Raw genomic sequence first — 17222 nt, forward strand, 5'->3', positions numbered from 1 at the left:
TCCCCCAACCCAAAGGTCATCCACTAAACGATAAAATAGGAGAGGGATGTATAATAAGAAAATGGATATTAAAGCTGATATTATGTTGAGTGTTGAGTGTTGAGCTTTTTAGGTGTGTTTGTGATTTTCTAAAGGCTTCTAGGTGCGGACTGCAGGATGCAGCGAGGACACAATTTCCTTCACTAAACTCGCGCTCGCCTCACTCACTGATAATCACTCGTAAAATTCCCTTCCGCTTTCATCACTAAAACGACATGTCTCGAGAAGAAGAAGAAGTAGGCAAGCTAGCCATCAGGTTAGCACACGCCGTGATTCTTCCGATGGTCCTCAGCCCTCGAGCTCAACCTCCTAGACATCATCTCTGCCTCTGCGGACGGCGCCTTCCTCTCAACTTCGGAGATCGCCACCAGGATTGTCACCAAGAACCCTGATGCGCCCGTCTTGCTCGACCGTATGCTATGACTCTTGGCGAGCTACGATATACTAAAGTGCTCCGTCAGAACGGGAGAGGACGGAGAAGTTGAGAGAGTCTACGGTGCCGCACCCATTTGCAAATTCCTTGTTAAAAATCAAGATGGAGGCTCTGTTGCTCCTTTGTTCTTGTTACACCATGACAAGATCTTCAATGAGAGCTGGTGCATTCTTTTTTCAAATTATTATTTAGTTGTTCAAAATTGTTAAAGCTGAAACGATCTAGAAAGTATTTGGGAAAAAAAAGGGTTTACGTCCATAGTCAATTTTATTGCAATATTTTCTCACATCTCCGGGTACAATGAATGTATTTGCTACGAATTCTTATATCAATCATACAAGAATAATGTGTTTATGACCTCATGTGTGCCGCCTCTTATAGACTAACTCCTTATTGATGAAGTGGTCACTAATTCCAACTAGAGTTACACATTTGGATGAAGCTTTAGCATTTATGCATATAAATAATTAGATTACTAAAATTGACACCTCCACTAGTTCTCTTATGTGCGACAAAATGTGCCGATAGTTCCTATTAAACAAATTATTAATAATTACATGACTACAACAAAACACACTCTTCGTAGCAGTTTTACAATATTTTTCTTAAAATTCATTTATTTAATTCTATATATTGAAGACCAATTTCAAATGATTAATTATAATTTAGAAAGGCTTTTAATTTCATATGTAGTTACGAATTCAGGGCAGGCTATTGATTTTATTTGGTTATCAGGTATCACTTGAATGATGTTGTACTAGAAGGTGGAATCCCGTTCAACAGGGCATATGGGATGACGACATTTGAATACCTGGGGACGGATCAAAGGTTCAACCGGGTGTTCAATCAGGCTATGTCCAACCACACTACCTTGATTATGAAGAAAGTTCTTGATGTTTACAAAGGATTTGAAGGGTTGAAAGTGCTGGTTGATGTTGGCGGTGGAATTGGTGTTACTTTTGATATCATCACTTCTAAGTATCCTCACATTGAAGGCATTAATTTTGATTTGCCTCATGTTTTAGCTGATGCACCTTCGTATCCAGGTACCAAATTGCATATTTTATTTCCTCACTACTGATTTTAGCTATAGTCTACATCTTTGAATAAAACAGGATCTTTTGAAATGCATCAATTCGGAGATGGTATGCAATATGGCATCAGTCTGATTACAATCCAGTTGTCAATGCTAATGCAAGAATTATCTTGATGTTTGTGTTCTGTAAATTAATGCACCAAAAACCATATGTAATTCAGCAGAGAAGAAATGCTATGACAAACTGAAAGGTTTGTGTTGTGGTACAGGTGTAAAGCATGTGGGTGGAGATATGTTTGTGAGTGTTCCAAAAGGGGATGCCATTTTCATGAAGGTAAGCTTTTGTCCTTGAGTACTTCTGTTAATCTGCTAAGATGGAAATTTCTTTCTAGTTGTTTATCATCACACGTTGTTCTTTCTTCATATAATGCATTGAAATTCGCAGTGGATACTACATGGCTTTAATGATGAACATTGCTTGAAACTTCTCAAGAATTGTTGTGAAGCTCTTCCAAACTCTGGCAAAGTGATCATTGTGGAATCGATTCTTCCTGTGACTCCTATGAATACTGTGTCATCGCATATTGTGTTAGAGCAAGATCTTTTAATGCTGGCTCAGACCCTAGGAGGAAAAGAGAGGACTCAAAAGGAGTTTGAGGCATTAGCTGTGAAATCTGGATTTTCTGGGTGTGAAGTCATATGTAATGCATACAACAGCTGGGTTATGGAGTTCTGCAAAAGCTGATACTTAAAGCTTCCTAATGCTGAACAGAAAGTCCAGTCTTCAGTACCATGTGTTATTACTCTGTGTGGCTCATGTTGGTGATCAAGAAGCTACTTTCATTGTGTTAAATTATTGATAATTTGGAGTACGTAGAGAGGAAACCTGGAGTTCATTGTAGTAATTCTACTTTACTGGATGAAATAAAATAATAAAACGTTGTAACAAGCAGTGGCCCTAATCCAACACTAATTCTATAACTTAACCAGGGTTTAGTACAGTTATTTAATTGCTTAATGTTTAGGAATTCCGTTCAACAGGCATTTGAATATCTAGAAACAGATCAAAGGTTCAACCGGGTGTTCAATCAGGCTATGTAAAACTCCACTATCCTGATCATAAAATCTGGATTTTCCAGCTGTGAAGTCATATGCTCCGTATACAGCAGCTGTATGGGTTTTGAAGTTCAACAAATGATAAGATTTCCAAACGTTCTAGGTGATGAACACAAGTCCCAGTCTTTAGTACCATGTGGTATTTCTTTTTCTGGCTCACGTTGGTGATCAGCAATAAAGGTCACTGTGAAGTGTGTGATGTTAGAATTCCAGGTGTTCATTTTAAAAATTCTGTTTTGTTTCATTAAATAAAACCTTAGAGGCGATGCGCTTGGGGAATGAAGTAGTAACCTTACATTTCATACATTTATTTCTTGTAAGATACTAAACATAGAACATATTAAAATTCCCTTTAAACCATCAACTAAACATGTCGCTTCTCATAAGCAAACACAAACTCACTTAACAATCACACGAACTACGAGCTATTCAGTAGAGAGAGGATATATAATTGTTAGATCATCACCTTTCCGGTCCCTCACAAATCCACCAAAATTCTATTATTACTTTTTTGGCAAGTACGCAAGAGAAACTAAGGGACCTTAATGACGTGAGATGACTGAAAGAAAAGAGCTGGGAGGTTAGATTGTCAATGGTGTGAAGTGAGAGGTTGTCAATGGTGTAGGTGAGAGGAATAGAGAGTTAACGGTCTGGAGAGGAAATTACAGGATAGAATTCTCAAGTGAGAAAAAAAAGTCAATTGAACTATTTTAAATTTAAAAAAGAAGTTGAGTGTGGGAAGAGAATACGGCATGACGTGTGTTGGGTGAATGATGGAATATCTTGTGGACATGTCAAAGATGTTTGCTTGAACTGTTGAAGCCCAAATATAAACCCAGGCGGGCTGAAGAATATTAAGGAGTGTAACTCTTACAGAAGCCGAAAGGGCATGACAAAGTCTGTCTTGATGATGTGGCTCTTGGCCAGCCATGATATACTCAAATGCAAGGTTAGAACCGGAGAGAATGGACAAGTTGAAAGATTGTACGCTGCTGCACCCATTTGCAAGTTCTTTGTTAAGAATGAAGATGGAGGGTCGGTTGCTAGTTTGTTGCAGTTGCAACACGACAAGGTCACCATGGAGGGCTGGTAGTTTTCACTTTTGAGGTCTAGAATTTAATTATTGTACGTTTTGTTTGAGAGTTGAGTTAAATTTTCTGCAATTTAATTTGTTGTCAGGCATCACCTAAGTGATAGTATACTAGAAGGTGGAATTAACCCCCTTCAGGAGGGCATATGGACTGAGATCTGCATTTGAATATATAGAAAAGGACCCAAACCATGGCCAGTTATTCAACAAAGCAATGTCAGACAACACAACCTTGATAATGAAGAAGATGGTTGATGTTTACAAAGGATTTCAAAATGAAGGCCTCAAAGTGTTAGTAGATGTGGGTGGTGGAATTGGAGCTAATCTTGGTACCATCACTTCTAAGTATCCTCACATTAAAGGCATTAATTTTGATTTGCCTCATGTCGTAGCTCATGCACCTCCAATAACAGGTATATATCTTCGTAATCCTACTTATATAACTGCATTTCTTATATTTATTTATGGGTCAGGATATTGCTACGTAAGTTATTTTTTAACTTTCTAGTGAAGTAATCATCTTTGTTGATTCATCAATGATGAAAAATGTTGAATTGATATCAAATGTAACTACCTTCAAATTTTTCATCTTATCATTGCTAGATCAACTAAGATGGAACGACTCAAAAGCTTTATTTATTTGCTTATCAGATGATAATATGATGTTTTTGGTGATGGATGTAGGTGTTGAGCATGTTGGTGGAGATATGTTCAAAAAAGTTCCGAAAGGCGACGCCATTTTCTTGAAGGTACGTGCGTAAATAGTTTATTCTTCACATATACGCGAGTGTGTAGTTGTTTTAAATTTGTTTATATATATATATGTGAAACTTAAATGCAGACGGTTCTACATGATTGGGGTGATGAAGATTGCGTGAAAATTCTCAAAAAGTGTTTTGAAGCTCTTCCGAAGTCTGGGAAAGTAATCATTACAGAATTGATTGTTCCTGAGATTCCTGAAAATTCTGTTTCATCAAACATTGCGTGCGAGCTAGATCTGTTAATGATGGTTGTGCACCCCGGAGGAAGAGAGAGGACACTTAAAAGAGTTTGAGGCATTAGCTCTGAAATCCGGATTTTCCAAGTGTGAAGTCATATGCCCTGTATACAATAGCTCGGTTTTGGAGTTCCGTAAATGAGCACATTCTGAAGCCTTCTCAATAATGAAAACAAAGTGTTATCTCTTTTTCTGGCTCATGTTAGTGACCAGTAATAATAAAGGTTTGAATTCCAGGGAGTTCATTGTTAAGTAATAAAAATAAGAGATTAATCCCTGTGTCTGTGAGTGTGTGTTTTTCAATAAATATAATATTAATTACCATTATCTATATGTACGTGTCTCCTTTGTTAAGCAATAAAAAAGGCAAACTATTTCGTGGCACATTTAATAAAATTCATTGACAAAATAGATTGATAAAAGTCGCAATGCTCTTCAGTCTATCTCATGTTCAGATATAATTTTTTGTTTTGTTTTTGTGTTATAATTATATATGAAATTAAACATGAGAATTAATTAGAAACAATGTTTTGTTATATTGTAAAAATACAGTCGAAAGAGTTTTTGTAAAACTATATACTCCGTATGTCGTAAGTTGGAATTAGGGGATCTGGCGTAAGTGATAGCAGTTGACTCTATTATGTCCCCAGCTCCAAGAGTTTAAATTTTCTGCAATTTAAGTCAATATACCAAACTTAATGTTGTGCCGTGTGCGGTGAATCTCTTAGCCCTTGGATGCATGCCATCTGTCCACCGACTACTCTCAAATCCAACAGCCAGGATCCACCCATGTGGCATCATTCTAACCACAAACTTCTCCATCCAGATTGACTGATCCAAGTACAGTGTTTGATTGCCCTACGCATGATACACCTGACACAAATCCAGATTAAAAGGGACTCTATTAATTACCAACTCTCAACCATGGTCAACGAAAATATAAAAAGGGAAACCATTTCCATTTCAAAGGGAGGATTCATTCAGCAAAACACATTCACCCAAGATATAAGTCAGCTTAGAGAGAAAAAGTAAAAGAGTACCCCGAAAGTGCACCTCGTTGTGACTTGTGAACCCATTTCTCCCTTTCTATCTTTGTAATTGTCCTAAGTGTAAAGAGAACACTAAACAATAAAATAGTGAAAAACGTAGGCTTGGGCATTTACCCGCCGTACCTCTTGAAAACTCCTACAAATTTTTTTCAGCCCATGTATTTCTTGTTCATTTCCATTTCCATTTGCTGGTTCATCGTTAATCATGCACCCACTTGATTCAATCTTACAAAGGTCAATCGAATCTTTCTGATTGTTGCGAATTTTCTTAAGAACACTTAAATTTCTTTCACATTAAACAGATTAAAAAAAATAAAAAAAATTCAAAGATTTGAGGAAGAAGGAGAGATCGTCATTTCGCCAAACCTTGAGGGTGGGGCGGGAAATGTTAGACGTCGCCCATTTAGAAGAACACAATGTACGTAGAGAGGATAAATTTGACTATAGTAGCGTGTTAACAGATTTTTTGTAAGTTGGGGAAAGATTTACAGATTTTGATGAGCTGGGGAGTTGAGTGACGCAAGTACTGAACTGTAGGCACATTCATACGAAAAGCTATCGACTAAGACCATTTCCAATCCATTACACTAATTTGGTGCAAAATTATACCAAATTGGTGCAAAATTTGATACAAAATACTATTTTATCTCCAACCCACAACACCAAATATTGCACTAAAAAAAATATTCTTTAGAATATTCTTTTTTTCTTTTATTGTAATAATCAACAATTAATCTATTTCACTCATTATTTTTGTATATATTAATTAAATATTAGGAATGATATTTTTATTAAATAATAATTATTTTAAAAATTATACTAATTTAATAGAATTAAGCATTTATTTAATCAAATAAACATTACATTTAATATAGAAAAACATTACATCTAATATAAAATGATACAAAAAAAAAAAAAAAAAGATGTGTTGTCTATTCAAGTTTTTTTCAATATTTTGATGATCTTACTGGATTCGAAACTAATCTACCGGAATACTAAATTGTTATTTTAGTTTATGTTGTATTTTCTTTTAATTTTAGTGTTTTTAAATTAGTGTTAATTTTTATTTTGAGTTATTGTAGTTTAATATTTGCATTGAATAAAGTTATATTTTTAATTTTTCATCATTTTTTAAATTATATCATTATTATAAATAATAATCAAATTAAATTAAATACAAATACTCAAATTTGGTGTGATTTTTGGTGTAAAATTTAATACTCAAATTAACTTAACAAAATTAAAAAAAAACAAAAAAACCAAAATTAAAAAAAAAATATTTTTTTTTTGTTACAGTACCACGCCATTTTCGCGCAGTGCTACAGTGCTGCACCAAATTTGGTGCAACACTTGGTGCAACACTGCACCAAAATAGTGCGCTGTTTAGTGTGGATTGGAGTGCCAACCCACGCCAATTTGGTATTTTTTGCACCATTTCGGCGTGGATTGGAGATGCCCTAACAATGTATTTCTGGCCGGTCAGATTAGTCTGAGTACCTGACTGCAACAATACAAACCCCGATTTGACATGTTGGGTTAAAATTAAGAAGAGCTATGAATTTTTATTTTTTTAATACCCTTGATAAAATACCCACTGTAAGTGGATAAGTAGCGAACACCTGTAATTTGTAAACCACACCTGACATGTCGCAACAAGAAGAAGAAGAAGAAGCCATCAGGCTAGCAAATGCTGCCGTTTATCTAATGGTCCTGAAATCAGCCATCGAGCTGAACATCATAGACATCATCTTCGCCTCTAGTGACGGCGGCATTTTCCTCTCACCTTAGGAGATTGCAAGTAGACTCCCCACCAAGAACCTCGACGCACCTGTCATGCTTGACCGGATGCTACGGATCCTGGTGAGCTATGATATACTCAACTATCGTGTTAAAACTGGAGAGAATAGTCAAGTTGGGAGGGGGTACGTTGCTGACTATTTGCAAGTTCCTTGTTCAGAATCGAGATGGAGGGTCTGTTGGTCCTTTGTTATTGTCTATATTATACTTTGAATCAACTGTCCCGCCTTGTGATCAATTGATATCAACTAATGATCTTTATCTGGAACATAATGCGTGTAATATCAACCAACTTTATACAGTAGATCGATAACCACAAATCACAATGCCCCTCACTACTTAGAGCCTGTTTGACTCGATCAGTTTATGAAAATTAGTTTATAAATAGTTAGTACTTATAAGTTAATTTGAGTTTATAAGCATTTGAAATTTTAAGTTTGGTTAAAATACTTATAATTGATTGATAAGTAGTTAACACATTTAACAAAAAAATTATAAACAAATATGTCAGCTTAGTTTTTAAGCTTATAAGCTAATAATCTAGTTTAACTAGCTTATAAACTCAGACAACCATCCTTATAATATGTAATAGTATCAACTCTATATATTTTATATAACTAATTGTTAGTCACACATATCACATAACTCTAAAAATTGTATCGCCCCATTTATGTTCTTTTTGTATCAATTCTTTATCTTTAGGCTCAAAATTAAAAGATAAATTATTAAATTTGAAAAGTTGCTGAAAACTGAAGTTGGAATAATCATAATAATTGAATTATCAAAATGAATTATACACGTTTTATTCTATCTATCTACTATTTGTTCTATCAGACAACTTATATTATAGATACTGGTTATCAGGTATCATTTAAACAATGCTATACTAGAAGGTGGAACCCTTTTAACGGGGCACATGGGATGAAATCATTCGATCAGTATGGGAGTGATCAGCGGCTTGGTCGGACATTCAACGAGGGAATGTCCAGCCGCACCACCTTGATCACGAAGAAAGTTATTGATATTTACAAATGATTTGAAGGCTTGAAATCATTAGTTGATGTGGGCGTGGTGGAAATGGTATTTATCTTGGTATTATCACTTCCAAGTATCCTCACATTAAAGGTATTAATTTTGATTTGTCTCATGTTATAGCTGACGCCCCTTCATATCCAGGTAAGAGACCATGACAATAATTAAATATGTGATCGATGCCGCCATAAATTCATTAACGTAGATAAATTGATGTTATTAGTCTATGACTTGACCGAAAGGCTTGTGGTGATGCAAGTGTATAGCATTTGAGAGGAGATATATTTCTGAGTGTTCCGAAAGGAGGGGATGCCATTTTTATGAAGGTAATTAGCTCCTCCATTTCTGGTATATTTTGATTGGTTAATATCATTATAGAGTTGTTTGATCAATTCGATCTTTAACGAAAATGAAGTCAATCTCATAATATGTATAGAGCGCCTCAGACTTCATAGTGAATATCTTCTTTTCTCTTCGTATTATGTACTTAAAAACCTTCCTTCATTTTTTTTACTTCATAATGTGCAGTGGATACTACATGACTGGAGCGATGAACAGTGCTTGAAAATCCTGAAGAATTGTTGGGAAGCTCTTCCAAACTCTGGCAAAGTAATCATTGTGGAATTTATTCTTCCTGAGACTCCTGATAATAATCTTTTATCAAAATTGCCTGCGATCTAAATCTCCTTATGTTGGCTGCTGTCGTAGGAAGAAAATAGAGGATGCTGAAGGAGTTTTAGGGTTTAGTAGTGAAATCCAGATTTTCCGAATGCGAAGTCATATGTTCTACATACGACTGCTAGGTTATGAAGTTCCGCAAAATAGCAGATTTAAGTCTTTAAAGCACCTCGTGTTATTGATCTTTGCGGGTCATTGAGTTGATTTTGATGGTGTTAATTATTGTGAATTTGATGTTAGACTTTTACAATATGGTCCTGCACTTCTCTTTAATTACATTTTGGTCCCTGTTGATGTGGTCATACGGTTGTGTCTCTTGGGCAGTTGTCTTTGATGGAAAGACAACTGCATATAAGAGAGAGAAGTTAACAGGTCCCCATTCGATGCATTTTTGATTCCCAAACCATCACCCAAATTTGCAGTCAAGTGGAAGATCCTGTAATTCATAAAGGAGCAAGAAGATCAAAGAAGTAATTGCTATGGCTGGAGGTTTGTCATTTATTTCCGCATATATTCCATGGAGTTTTTAATCTGAAATTGATTGTATTGTAAATGAATATTGGAATATGAATATGTGTTTTACATTTGAGTCCCAGGTGAAACAATATGGATTTTAGTTTGATACATGAAATAATGGTATAAAACTTACCTAACAGTGATTTGGAAAATGAAGCCGTGAGCGATGCTATTTGTTCGCCAATGATCTAAATCATCCCATTCCTTAATACATATCCCAATAAAATCTTTTAGAACTATCTTTAATTCTTACTGTTCCCTAATCTCCAGAACTTAAATCGATTCAAAAGAAAAAACAGAGTTAAATAGAAAAAAAAAAAAAAAAGAGAGAAATTGAAAGAAAAGTTCTTATTCCATACAAAAAGCAAATCAATAATCATCAGTGCGACCAAATCTGGAAGATGAAACATATTAAAATTCCCTTTAAACCATCAACTAAACATGTCCCTTCTCAGAAGCAATCAAGCAAACACAAACTCACTTAACAATCACACGAATTATGAGCTATTTCGTAAAGGGAGGATGTGTATGTATGTATATATATAATTGTTAGATCATCACCTCTTCGGTCCCTCAAAATCCACCAAAATTCTCTATCATTATTACTTTTTTTTGGCATATCAAGATTGTAGAGAAAATACACAAGAGAAACTAAGGGATCTTAATGACGTGAGTCGTGAGATGAGAGAAAGAAAGAGTTGGGAGATTAGATTGTCAATGGCATGAAGTGAGAGGTTGTCAATGGCGCGTAGGTGAGAGGAAGAGATGTTGGGCTTGGGTTTCGCTCATGTGGAGGATGACCTAAAATCCTAAAGCCAAACGTAAAAGAAAGAGAAAAAAAGAAAATAAAAGGTAGCAACTTTGTTTTTTTTTTTTTTTGAGTGGGTGAATAGTGGAAAAATGTAGGTACTGTTCACAGCAACAAAAATCAACAGAAGTGAGAGAGAGACAGTCACACTAGGTAATTCCAGTGACAATCCAACGGTGAATCTTGCTCTGCTTTTGTTCAAATTTCAAAGAGTTGTTAGTGATGACAAGATCTTTATATCTAATGGTCAGTTTTATGATAGCCATCTTTTTATGGAGTTTTGCCTTTAGAAAGATAGCCAAATCAAAGAGTTGAGTTGCACAACTTTTAATCTGTCTATCCTTCTTTAACCTAATGATCATAAGGTCATCTCTTGTCCGATCAATCTGATTTTTGGTTAAAACGCAGAGGATGTTTGGCTCTTTAATCTGGATGGTTGGTTTTTCATTTTAACAACTGAGTTTGGAGTTATACAACCTGCATTTCGGGTGCTTTGCTGATGATTTTACTTTTATCTTTTCGTAACTCTTTTGTGTATTTTACTTTGTTAGAGTTGTGATAAAGTTCTAAATTTAGTATGGAATATTATTGGTCATTTGTGGTTATTGTAAACACTTTTTTATTATATGGATTTAAGTGGATCATTTGATCCCGTTGTTTTTTTAATCTCTTCACATTAAAGAGGTTTTTCCACGTAAAATTGCTTGCGTCTCTTGTTGATTGACTGTTATTTTTAGGCATATTTGCTCAAGGTTTTGCATCTCACATGTTGATTCAAGTAGGAAATATTTTGTTAGTGCATTATTTCCTTTCAAAGTGATATCAGAGCGAGGTTGTAGATTGTTTGAATGATGGAGGCAAATTTGAGTAAAATGGTTTGTTTGAATGGAATAAATTATCATAAGTGGAGAGGGAAAATGAAAGATCTTCTATTTGTGAAAAGGCTAAACTTGCTGATGTTTGATTTAGAAAAACCTGATTCTAAAAGTGACGAAGAATAAGAGTTTGAGCATGAACAAGTGTGTGGCTACAGTAGGCAATGGTAGAAGACAACGTTGTGAATCATATTGCCAATAAGACTCATGCTATGACTTTGTGGTATAAACTTGAGACCTTGTATGCTTCAAAAATAGGAAATGACAATTTGTTCTTGCTTAAACAAGCCATGAATTTGAGATACAAGGAAGGGAGTTTTATTTTGGATCACTTGAATGAATTCCAAGATTGCTTTGATCAATTATCCAGTATGGGTGTCAAGTTTGATGAGGATATTCAGGGACTTTGGTTGCTTAATACTCTACCCGACTCTTGGGAAAATTTTCGTGTATCCTTGAAAAATTCTGCTCCTAATGGTATTGTGACCATGGAGTATGTCAAGAGTGGTGTTTTAAATGAAGAGGTTAGACGAAAAACTCAAGGTTCTTCATCATCACATTCTAAGGTCCTAGTAATTAGAAACAGGAGGAGAAACAAGAGTAAAGGTCAAAGGCAAAATTGTAGAGGTGAGAGTAGGAGTAAATCAAGGTCAAAGTACAAGAATCTTGAATGTCACTACTGTGGTCAAACTGGGCATTTCAAGAAATATTGCTATAAATGGAAAAAGGGAGAACAAACCTGAAAATAGCAAGCAGAAGAAAAATGATGATGGCAAGCATAATGATCAAGTAGCTACTGTTACTTCTGAAGATTTCTTCATTCTCTATGATGATGATGTTGTAAATGTTGCAAGCCAAGAGACCAATTGGGTAATTGATAGCCTAGTTAGTAAATTCGCGTTTTATACGCGAATTATATAGCTAGCCGTATAATTCCCGTATAAAACGCGAATTCACGTATTTTATTAGGGCTGTCGTATAATTCGCGAATTATATACCCTATCCGTATAATTCGCGAATTATACCCGAATTTTTGCCGAATTTTTGCCGAATTTTTGCAGACAAAAAAATAATTACATGATAAGGCAAAACGACGTCGTTTTGGTGGGGTTTGACTAAAATTAAAAAAAATCTCCTTCTCCTCTTTCTCGGTTCTCTCTTCCACAGTCTTCATCTCTTCTTCAAATCTTCAACAATTCAACTCTTTTTTCTTCATCTCTTGACTCTGAGTCTTGATCTCTTCTTCTCTTCTCTTTTTAAATTTTAACTCTCTTCTCCAAGCTTTAAGTCCAAGACTTCAACTCTTCAAGCCTCAAGCTACACACTTCTTCTCTTCTCTTTTTAACTCTCTTTGAATCTTGTATGTTGGTGATTTGTTTGTGTTTGTGTTGGTGTGTGAGTAGTAGTAATAGGGGCTGGTGGATTGATGGATTTGTTATGTTGGTGGATTGATAGATTTGTTTGAAACATGTTTGATGAAATGCTTGTGAGAGTTATATTTGGTATCTGTTTTAACATAATATTTCATTTAGTTCTGTTGTTTTGTGTTGTATGGGTCAAAATGAAAAGACTAAAGATCATCTATGAAAGCAAAAGGTAAAGGCAAAACTGCAAAAGAAAAGCATGAATTCATAAAAATAATATTGTCGGGCTTGGATTTGGAATTGGCAGATACTTAAAGAAGAAGAAAAAAACAACAAACCATCAGTTTACAACCAACGCCAACTGCAAATTGTAAACCCATGTGCACTTTGTCATGTTTTTAGATTTCATAACACTATTATTATTTGACCTTTGAATGTACTGTCCAAATAAATTCAGAAAATAAAACAACTATACTAATTGGAATCCAAACTTTGTATGCGTAGCTATAAAATTAAGGATAAAAATACTAGTCTTAGTTATTGTTCAAATATACTTTAAATTAAAAGGAAAATAAATTGTAGGTTCGACCACAATGGATTATTTAAATGGGGATGTTTTGAAAAGTGCTAAAACCAAGATTGCTATTGCCGTATTTTTAAAAACATATTATTGACAATATATCGTATTAAACCCGTATATATCCGAATCGTATTTTTTCCGTATCCGAATTTTATGACCGAATTTTTACAAACGTATTTTTCACCATTTGCTGTATCATACCCGTAAAATTCCCGTACCGTTTTTTTGTCGTACCCGTATTTACTAACTAGGATTGATAGTGGTGCTTCTATTTATGCTAAATCTAGAAAAGATTTTTTTACTTCCTATGCTGCAAGCAACTTTGGGACAGTAAAGATGGGTAATGATGGTTTGACAAAGGTCATTGGTATTGGAAATGTGTGTTTGGAAATGAATAATGATAGTAGTCTGCTCCCCAGAGATGTGAAGCACATTCCTAACATTCGTCTGAATCTGATTTCTATTGACAGACTTGATGATGAGGGTTATTACAACACTTTTAGTGATGGTTAGTGGAAGCTCACTAGGGGAGCCATGGTTGTGGCTCGAGGCAAGAAGCTTTCTACTTTATACATATTACAAGCAAGACTTTCCAAAGGCATTATTAATGCAATGGAGGATGACTTTACAATAGGCTTGTAGCATAAGAGACTTGCCCGCATGAATGAAAAAAGGCTTGACAATATTGGTTAAAAAGAATCTTCTCTCTGGAATGAAAAATGCAAATTTGAAAAAGATGTACTCATTGGTTGGCAGGAAAACAAAATAATGTTTCCTTCAAGATTTCCCCTCCTTCAAGAAAACAAGGTATTCTTGATTTGGTGCATTCCAATGTTTGTGGACCTATGAAGATGAAAAAACTTGGTAGTGTTTCTTACTTTGTGACCTTCATAGATGATCATTAATGAAAGTCATGGGTTTATACAATGAAAACAAAAGATCAGTGTTGAATGTGTTTAAACAATTTTAGGCTTTATGGTTGAGAGACAATCTGGGAAGAAATTAAAGTGCATCAGAACAGATAATGGGGGAGAGTATTTGGGTCCATTTGATGAATATTGTAGACAACAGGGCATTCAACATCAAAAGACACCACCCACGACTCCACAGTTGAATGGGTTAGTTGAAAGGATGAACAAAAACACTAGTTGAAAGGGTGAGATGCTTGCTTTCACAGGCGCAGTTGCCAGGATCCTTTTAGGGTGAAGCTTTGAGTACAAGTATACATGTTCCTGATCTCACACCTTATGTTCCTCTTCAGTTTGATGTACCAGAGAGAGTTTAGAGTAACAAAGATGTTTCTTATGATCACTTACGTGTTTTTGGATGTAAAACATTTGTTCATATTCTTAGAGATGAGAGGTCTAAGCTTGATATGAAGACTCGAAAGTGCATCTTTATAGGTTATGGTTTGGATGAATTTGGCTATAGGTTGTATGATCCAGTTGAGAAGAAACTTGTAAGAAGTCGTGATGTTGTGTTTATGAAAGATCTAACTATACAAGATGTTGAGAAAGTAGAGAGAGTAGTGCCTCAGTATAGTGATGGTTTGATTGACTTGGATCCGATACCTTTCACAGTTTTGCCAACAAATGTTGAACATGATGTTCAAGATGACCAATAGGATTTCGATGATGCAGATGCTCCTATGCAGGTTGAGACAAATTATTAGACTACTAATTAGCTTCCAGAACTAGAGATTCAATTTAGGAGGTCTATTAGAGATTAAATATGGTAATAGGCCTAGTATTTCCGAGTACTCGGCCTGGCCCATCTTGAAAAGGTCAGGCTTTACTCGATGTTAATAGGCTTGGGCTTGGGATTGTGACTGATTTTAAGGCCCGCTCTCAGGTATGGGTCAGGCATGGGTATGTCTTCAGGCCCGGCTCGGCCTGATAATTTTACAATTAATATTACTAAATTACCCTTATACTATATATCTAATTACAAGATTATGCTAGATATATATACCAATTTTTCCCTAACCCTAACCCTAATCTCATCCCATTCCAACCACCACTTACCTATTCCAATATTTCCATCTCCCACCGTTACATCTCCATCTCTAGTTTGTCTCATCGTCACCGATTCTATCTCACCGTCACTGATTCCACCTTGTCGTCACTCTTCCATCTTTATCTTTGGTTGTGCTCCCTTCTTTCTTCGTCCCGTCCTGTCCCCCCCTTTCTCATTTGGACTTTTCCTTTTCCTTGGAGTGTTGTTTTATGTGGTGATGCCGATTGCTGGGCAATTTGGTGTTTAGATTAGGTGTAATAAACTCTATATTTAATGAAGATAATTTATTCACTAGCCACACGTGAGTTGGCTTTTGTTGATTTTTACTGGGCAATTATATTTTCAATTACTTCTAAAAGTCCCCAAAGGAAATAATATTAAGTTTTTCTTGATATTTGGTTGTGTTAAAAATTGCAACTGCTCTCCCAATACCAATGTGGGTTTAGAGTTAACACAATGAACACAATCAATATGTTACCTCAAATTCTTGTTAATTGTTTTCCAAGTTTTCTTAGTTAAATTGATTGGCTATTGTAAATTATTTTAAGCACTTTCATGTTGTTGTATCATTTGCCAAATACTATAATCAACACATAATCAATGTCATATTATTCATAGAAGCACTTTCATTAAGTCTGTATAATTTGGGCTTCTATCAATTGATTGTTTTATCGAACACTATTGTCTTTTAAATTTTTTTACACCAAATGCGTGATGCTCTACTTTAGCTTGATTGCGACTAATTTTTTGCACCAGATGTGTGATGCTTTGCTTTAGCTTAATTTTTGATATATTGAGTTTGGTTTGCCTTATTAGGTTTAAACTCACCTTTAATTGAGCAAATGTAGTTTTCTTAACACAAGGCTACTTAATTCAGAAGTACTTATTAGCTGGTGTCAACTTGTCTAGTGCATATTGGTTTTACCTTATTTGAATGCTAAGATTGTTAATGCCATATTTTTCCTCTTTCACAGTGTGCATTCTATGCAGTTGTTGTCTGTCAATTGTTTACAATTAAATGGCTTATCTTGTTTTAGTTTTTTTTCATCTTTGAGCAGTGATTTTAAAAGAAAGAGAGTTGTTTTGAGAGAGAATAAGGGTTTTCCCGGAAGAGGAAATTCATCAAAAGGCTCCATTAAAGCAGAGGTAGGTCACAAATTTCTATATTTCAATTAAAAAATATTTGTTCTCTTTAATTGTTTTTGTGTCTTCAAGATCAAACTTTGAGCTGTTTTAGATTTCTTTTAAATGAAAAATTATATGGGTTTTTAATTTTTCCCTCCTAGGTTGATATCCATTAATAGTTAAGTTAAAAATTTGACAACATAAATTTAAAGATTAAAATTTAATTTGTTCTTTTTTTTCCTTTTATTATTACCATGGTAAAGTTCCTAGACATATTATCTCCTATATTTAGTCTCTTCTTGATAGCATTGATTTTTTATCGGTATGTTTGATTTTTGATGATTAATATGAATTGTTTATTGATATTCATACTTTTTGTTCATTCTTTTAGGTTTCAACATGTCAATTCAAAATTCTTTACTTGGTAAATGAAAAAGCTTTGATGAGGTCCACGAGGAGAAGAATCTACCTTCTAACTCATTGAAAAAATTGCTGACTTTGGATCCAATTGAAAGTAACCAAATTCAATCTCCAATTACAAATACTGAGGAAGAAACACATGAAGAAGATGGCCCCCCTAATGATGTTTATAGTAGCAGCAATACTGTACAGACAAAATCAATTGTATGGCAACATTTCAAGAAAGTTAAAATTGATGGCAAGGAAAAAGC

The 17222-nt window shown here is 34.9% G+C and overlaps 3 pseudogenes; all 3 read left to right on the forward strand.

The window, feature by feature from the left end:
• The first annotated feature begins 254 nt into the window (after window positions 1–254).
• LOC116121821 lies at window positions 255–2371 on the forward strand (annotated as a pseudogene).
• Window positions 2372–3531: 1160 nt separating this feature from the next.
• LOC116121822 lies at window positions 3532–4853 on the forward strand (annotated as a pseudogene).
• Window positions 4854–7404: 2551 nt separating this feature from the next.
• On the forward strand, window positions 7405–9270 carry LOC116121890 (annotated as a pseudogene).
• Window positions 9271–17222: the final 7952 nt, after the last annotated feature.

Source organism: Pistacia vera, unplaced genomic scaffold (assembly GCF_008641045.1).
Source record: "Pistacia vera cultivar Batoury unplaced genomic scaffold, PisVer_v2 Contig129, whole genome shotgun sequence".
Taxonomy (NCBI): domain Eukaryota; kingdom Viridiplantae; phylum Streptophyta; class Magnoliopsida; order Sapindales; family Anacardiaceae; genus Pistacia; species Pistacia vera.